The sequence below is a fragment of the Chenopodium album genome, chromosome 11 (genome assembly GCF_948465745.1).
Source record: "Chenopodium album chromosome 11, dcCheAlbu1.1, whole genome shotgun sequence".
Classification (NCBI taxonomy): domain Eukaryota; kingdom Viridiplantae; phylum Streptophyta; class Magnoliopsida; order Caryophyllales; family Amaranthaceae; genus Chenopodium; species Chenopodium album.
In genome coordinates this window covers 53,170,922-53,178,484 of record NC_137844.1, presented here as the reverse complement: position 1 = coordinate 53,178,484, position 7,563 = coordinate 53,170,922, and positions in this window count along the sequence as shown.

Below are 7,563 nucleotides of genomic sequence, written 5' to 3'. Positions count from 1 at the left end.
GCACTAGAATGGAAAATTAGCAACATGATTAGCTTTCATTATAAAAGCCGGGTAAGATTTAACTTAGCCGCCGGAAATACATGTCCAACCCTTTTTCGGGCAAAGCTTCATCTGCCAGTCAGATAAACTACCCACTACTTCATTAAAATTATACTACCTTAAAAATAATATAAAATAAAGGTAGTATTATTTTACTTAAAAATCAATCATCACTACTCTTTATTGGTGGTGATCTGGTGGGTAATTTATCAAAAAACTTTTCTTTTCAAATACGAATGTTAAATAACCTAAATTTGTACGGTATATAACTTGTACATTTGTATACACCATATGTCCATACGTGAGCATGTAAGGGGTGCACGATAATCAATATGGAAGGAGTGATATAGAACGAAAGAATGAGGAACTTGTTTGTGTGGTTAAGACCTTATTTGGTTCCTTTGCTCTTGTCAAAAAAAAAAAAAAAAAAAAAAAAAAAAAGACCCTATTTGGTAATTAGCTGTTATGTGGTTGATATAGTTGATTTTATTAACTGGTTTGACTACCTAGTTATATTAGATAATTTGACTAGATGGTTGTAAATAGCTAATTGTATAAAAGTGTTTGCATTGGTAAATAGTTATTTATTATTAGCTGATGCTTAATGTATTTTATGTTAAAAAGAGCCTTTTGACTCCAAAAAGCTCTTTTAAATAAGTTATTTACCAAACACCAAAATTTAGCTTTTTAAAATAGTCAAACCTCTAATGGTATTTAAAAATCTAAAAGCTATTCAAAAAGCTCTTTACTAAACAAGGCCTAAATGAAAGGTATTGTTGTAACTGTACTCCAATATCTTTTAGATAATACAGAGTACATATTTTTATGTAGAAGGTTTCATAGAAGAGAAACATTATTGTGTTGTAAAGCAATGCTCCCTTCGTTTTTAAGGCCCTGTTCACTCACCTTAAAAATAATTTCAATTAAGTAAAAATAATTTTAGTTGAGTAAAAATCAGTAAATATAAAAAAAATATAATAGAGAATCAGTAAAAATAATTTCAATTCAGTAAATTAATTTTTGTTCAGTTCAGTAAAAATAATTCCAGTTTAGCAAAAATAAGGTGAAGTGAACGAGACCCAAATTAGATAACACATTTGCTACTACATAAATTTAATCGTATAAACATCTCTAATTATTATAAGTTAAAATTATGAGTATACACAAGTAGATATTTTGAAATTACAAACGATTCTAACAAGATTTCACATGGCTTTAATTGAACCCACATAACTAGTTTGGCAAGTTATAACTACTCCCTCATTTTTTTGCCCCATAGCTAATTTTTGAGTCAACTTTTAATAACTTTGATCGCAAATTTCCAAATGTATAAGAGATAATATAGTCAAGTGGGATCTTGTTGGATCCGTCGAATTATATATTTTATTAATATCAAGTTTTTATAATTTTTACACTTATAGATCTTGAGATATATACGTTTTAACAGGGGCTCGAAGATAGTGAAAATTCCATGGAGCAAAAAAAAAAGGGACAGAGGGAGTATTTAAAAAGAGATGTTTAGTAAAATCTAAACAATGAAGTTGTCTGGTACTCCGTGAAAAAAAGCTCTCGATTAGAGAGAGAATCGTTTCGTTTTACCAACATGCTTTATCAAGGAAGAAAAAAAAATAGAAAGTAAATTTTCGAAAATTTATATTTTTACTGCAGTACTGCACTATCTTTTAAAAATAGTGTTGATCTATACTATCTTTTAAATTACCTTAGCTTTAGAATGGAAAAAAAAAAAGTAAACTGCTAAACAACGCTCCTAATTTACAGCGTATCGCTCCCTTTTTGACATGAAAGAACAATATTATCCTTTGTGTAAGTTTTATAGTATATAATGATATAATATCATTCCCAAGCCCTCCACTTACTACCACGTGGTAAAAAAATAAAAATAAATTCCCGACACCACTACATCTGACCCCCTACCAAAAATCCGAGTTTTTTTTTTTAAAAAAAAAAATTATTAAGCATTAGCGACGGGTTTAGGACAAGGAACGACGACAACGTTCGGACACCGGAGGCTTCATCGGAGGATTATATAAGTCGTCATACTTTTTTTTAAATAAAATTTTGAAATAAACATCCGCCTGAAAAATTAGGATCCACCTAGGTGGATTCACTCCGGAAATTTTAAGTGGATCCACCTAGGAAGATCCGGAAATTTTAGGCGGATCTCCACATTTGCCTAAAATTTCTGGATCTTCCTAGGTGGATCCGGAAATTTTAAGGGGATCCACCCCTAATTTTTTTAGGCGGATGTATATCTTTTTTTTTTTGTTTTGTTTTTTTTTATTTTATTTGAATTGATTCATTTATCAAACTTATTATTGTAATATTTGTATTTTTATTATAATTTTCATTATGATTATTATTAATTTTGTGATTAATTGAGTAATTAGTATTTTTATTGTTGTTGTGATTAATGTTTTGGCTCTTTTTTTTTTTCCCTTCTGATTTTACTTTTTATTTTTTTTATTTTAGAGAGATGAAATGAGAGTGAAGTTAAGAGAGAGTTGTGATTTCAGAAATGCGTGTTGTGTGTGCTTTGAGTATTTATTTACGAGAGGTAAATACGGAAGTTTGTATTAAAATGCGAGCGTTACCTTGTAAAATGGGAGCGACGTTTAATAACCCCTAAAAAAATGCTACCCACTAATAAATTAAATTATGTCAAGGAAACCGTAGTGAGGCCTACTCTCCAATTTTTTATTTTTTTTGTATAGATTTGCATGTTGAAAATTATTCGATTAATGTTTTAAGGGCTATTTTGGATCATAAGAAACCAAATTAAGCTGGAAAAATAAATAAAATAAATAAAAAATAAATAAAAAAAAAACAGAAATGACTTGTTGTACGTGTTAAAATTGCCTCGCTTTGCATGTCTAGACTTGACAAACGGGTTGGTCAAATCGGGTACAGGTCATGTCATTTTTAAGTCGGGTCAAGTTCGAATTAATAAATAATACGAAGTAGGTTGAGATTGGGTCATTTCGGGTGAATTGATAATCGAGTTAATTCAATTGGGTTGGGTCAAATTTTCGGTCCAAAAATCGGGTCAAAGTCGAGTTAGGTCATGTTTGATTCAAATTTAAATCGTTAATTTATTGGTGTTATTATTATTACGGAGTAGTATTTTTTTAAGAAATGTAATTGTTAGTGTTAACATCGTTGTTGTTGTTTTAGTCATCGTTATTACAGAATTTGGGTTTGCTCACGTCAAGTAATTCGAGTTTAAATTAGTTTGGTTATTTTAGGTAATAGCTTACTTAAGTATCTTTGGTTTGAGTATAAGGATTTAATTCGATTCACTTTGGGTATTGCATCTGTCTAGGCAAATTAATTCGAGTTAAAATTTAGTCGGATCACTTCGGGTCAAGTCGATTTCGTTTTGGGTATAGTCAGATTGGCTCAACTTAGTTAAGATCGGGTTGATTACACTTCGGGTCGGGTATGAATTGGGTCGGGTAGATTTTGGGTTTTGGTCGATTTCAGGTCACAAGTCATATGATCATTCGGGCCGAATCATCAAATCTGGATCACAATTACCAACATGGCAATGTGTAAAGATTTGTTCACGGGCTCAACACATGGACTACGGTTGTGAAAATTTGGCACAAACCAAAAACGACACGACTGTTTCTTAGCTTGTACTAGATACTCCCTCCGTCTCATAATATAATTCATGTTTGTGTTTTTTCACGGTATTTAAGAAAAAAGAGAAGAAAGTGGATAAAGTTCATTAATAAAAGTGAAAAGTACAATCATAGACAAAAGTTAGAGAAAAAAAGTAGAAAAAAGTACAAGTTATGTGCAAAATTTAAGGATAAATTAGAAAATATAATAAATAAAATTTAAAAAAGTATGAGTATAATGGTTTTACATATTATCCAAAAATGAAAAGAGGAACAATAATATAATTCTCCAAAATAGAAAAACGGAAACTATGTTATGAGACAGAGGGAATACAACCCAGTTGAGCACCATTCACCTTTTAGCCACGGAAACACGAGAGTGAATAAGAGTACAGAATCTAAATTGTAATTTTCTGGCGGCTGGGCCACGTATATAAATATGAATAAATAATAAAGAAAAAAAGGGAAAAGAAAACGGAGCACAAATAGCGGTGACGAGGCGCTGCTGCTGATGAACAATGAAAAAGTATCACGTTACGTTTCTTGGACGTGTCTTAGATCAAGTAGCTGTGTCCAACTTTCAAACTCTCTTTTTAAAAATAAATAAAAATTATATAGATATAAATATACTCCTTAAAATATCAGTATATAAATATAAAATACATACTAATAAATAATTATGAATTATATGTTTGAGAAGTCGAGTTCGATTCGCCACCTCTATATATGCTTGACCTTCAATCGACCCTTTTTTTTTTTTTTTAACAAACTAGACCTAAACTACTTGCTTATATTAAATTACCAATACATCATTTTAATAATTATTTTAATGAAGCTTCCTTAATTAAGTTGGTAGAGATTTGATGCTACTTATATAATACTCCGTATGATACTAGAACTTTCCGCCAAAGGAGAAAGAATATTGAGGTATTTTATGCTAAATTTCACAATATTGTATAATATTTTAGTTTATGTTATTTTCAGTACTCTTGTTGTTCATTTGAGTAAGACTCTGTTCTCTTCACCTTAAAAAAATAATATTAAGTAAAAATAATTTGAGTTCAGTAAAAATAAGTTCAATTCAGTAAAATTAATTTTATTTCAATAAAAATAATTCCAGTTCACTAAAAATAAGTTCAGTTAAGTAAAATTCAGTTTTCTTAAAGAAAAATTATAATTGAAAATCAGTAAAAATAATTTCAGTTCAGCAAAAATAATTTCAGTTCAGTAAAAATAATTTAAGTTCAGTAAATATAATTTTGTTTCAGCAAAAATAATTTCAATTCAGCAAAAATAAGGTGAAATGAACGGGACCTAACTCTTGCTCTTTTGTTTGGAATAATAAAATACTAACTCCACTTTTATGAAAATAACTCCATACAAAATTTTAAAATATTTTGACCATTATGAATAATTTTAAATTGAAAATAAAAAAAAATCATATGAAACCTTGTTGGTTTAATAATAGAGCGATTTTTTTTTTTTAATTTTTTTAATTAAAATCGATACAGAGTATAATTTAGAATTTTATAAAATTGAAATCACCAATTAAATAATCAAAAGTGTAAAGACAAGGTTGCGCATAATGCAAATATGAAAAAAGATTTAATAAACTTTATATCTTAGCTAATTCCTTGCTATATCAGTATATTGCATAACTCTAAATAGCTTAGGGCCTGTTCTGATTGAATGAATTGAGCTGAATTGAATTGAATATTTTATGAGAGAAGATTAAAAACTGAACTGAACTGAATTGAAAATAAGCTAAAAAGAACAGACGCTTAATATATTAAAATTAAAACTTAAATATTTTAACCAAATCACATAGCGAACAATATTATTATTATTATTATTATTATTATTATTATACATCGAATTAAAATTACATGTTTTTTCAGTCCCTCTAAAGTATAAAAGAGTGACAACAATAATAACAAACGTTATTGTGATGTGTGACTATAGTAGGGCGACACCCGTGCACAATATCGGCATCATCATAATACGAATCACTATGCAATTTGTAATGTAAGAGTATGACTAAACCTTAGCGTTATGCCTTGATAGTTTGGTCACATCATAATATATGATTTTGGCCTTTTGGGTCGAATTTGGAGGTGGTTGTCCTAGAGAGAATCACAAGTTTTATTTTTTATTTTTTGATGATACCAACTTACCAAGGAGCTAGCTTAGGTTTTGGAATGATTGACCTTGTAAAGCTATAATATTATGCTCTATTTACTTGAAATCTTGAAAAAAAGAACATGAGGATAGATTGATAGAAAGGGGGTTATCTTGATAATGGCATTTCTCGACTGTGACTATACGGAGCAGTTGAATGTGCGACTTATGATAGTTGTTAAACTGAATAATTTTCTAATTAATTTTTTTTAGTATGATTGTGACATACTTTTGTTAATGGAGCCTTCTCGATAAATAAATAAAAATCCATTAACAGAAAGTACATCTTACAAAAATACAGAGGTAGATAGAATGTTAAGAAACACGGTCATTATTGAAATTAAACATGGTTCCAAATTAACAACTCCAATTTTGTTACAAGCAGTAATGCTCTACAACGTACCTTTTCATCTTTCTTCAAAAATTAGGTCTCGCGATCCATGAAGCTAATAACTGTGCGATGATTATTATTATAAATATCATGGTCAAATTATTTATTTATAAAATTATAAAATTTTATTCCAAGAGTACAAAGGTTTTATAAGTACCTTCATGTGGTATATATATAAAGAGATAATAATGTCCTTTTTGCATTATATTTAAATTCCTAGAAAACCTCATTATCACATAAAGAGTAAAGGATTCGAGTCAACTAACAAATACCTCATTTTTCTCTCAACCTTCCACCAATACTATGCTACCCTTCCACCTAATAAATAAATAAATAAATAAATGAGCATCCTCTCACCCCTCATGAAATGAGCCCCGTGTCCTAACACTAGTCCTTAAACTAAATTTTGACGGTTCATGTAAAAATAATCCAAAGGGAACAAGAATAATTGTTTGATGCAACAACAATAATTTAACATGAACCTTTAATCTTGACACGACGCACTCCTTATATAACCTAGCACAAGCAATAACAGCTCCTTGCAAGGGTTTTCAAGAGTATACAAATCAAGGCATTTCAAGATCTCAAATATCAACATTAAAGATACAATTTACTAGTGGCCTGGTCAACAATCAACATATATAGTATAAAACACTTGAAACATTTCGTGAAAACTTTATCACTATAGTACATTAGTGCATGATGCTCGATAATTAGTTTGATACTTATTACTTACGGAGTACTACATTTGTTCTACACTAGGAACTAAATCACTAAAAAACCGGCAACTTAGACAATCTTCAATACTTTAACATAAAAGAGATTACATCATAATTGATTAAAATATGAAACATATGGATCAAGTAGTTTTCTTTTTAAAAAAAAAACTTATCCCAGTAAAAATCATTTAACATCTTACAATTACGGGCCTGTTCTCTTCAGTTTATTTTTATTTCACTTCAATTCAGTTCACTTCAGTTTAACTCCAATAAGTTCAGTTCAGTTCAGTTTTTAATTTCCTTTTCTCATAAAATATTCACTTCATTTCAGTTCAGCTCAATTCATTCAATCAAAATAGGCCCTACGAAGTACTCCCTCTGTTTTTAAATACTTGCTCCATTTCTCCATGTGTGGAGTTCTAGGAAAATTTGGAGAAATTAATAAAATATGAAGGTAGTGGGGTAGGTGGAAGAATAAAAAATTATAAAAAAACAAAAGTAGTGGAGAGGATTGGAGGGGAGAGAATATGAAATTAATAAAATATGATTTATGTTGGGTCTATTAGGTAAGAGAAATGAATTAAATATTATAAAA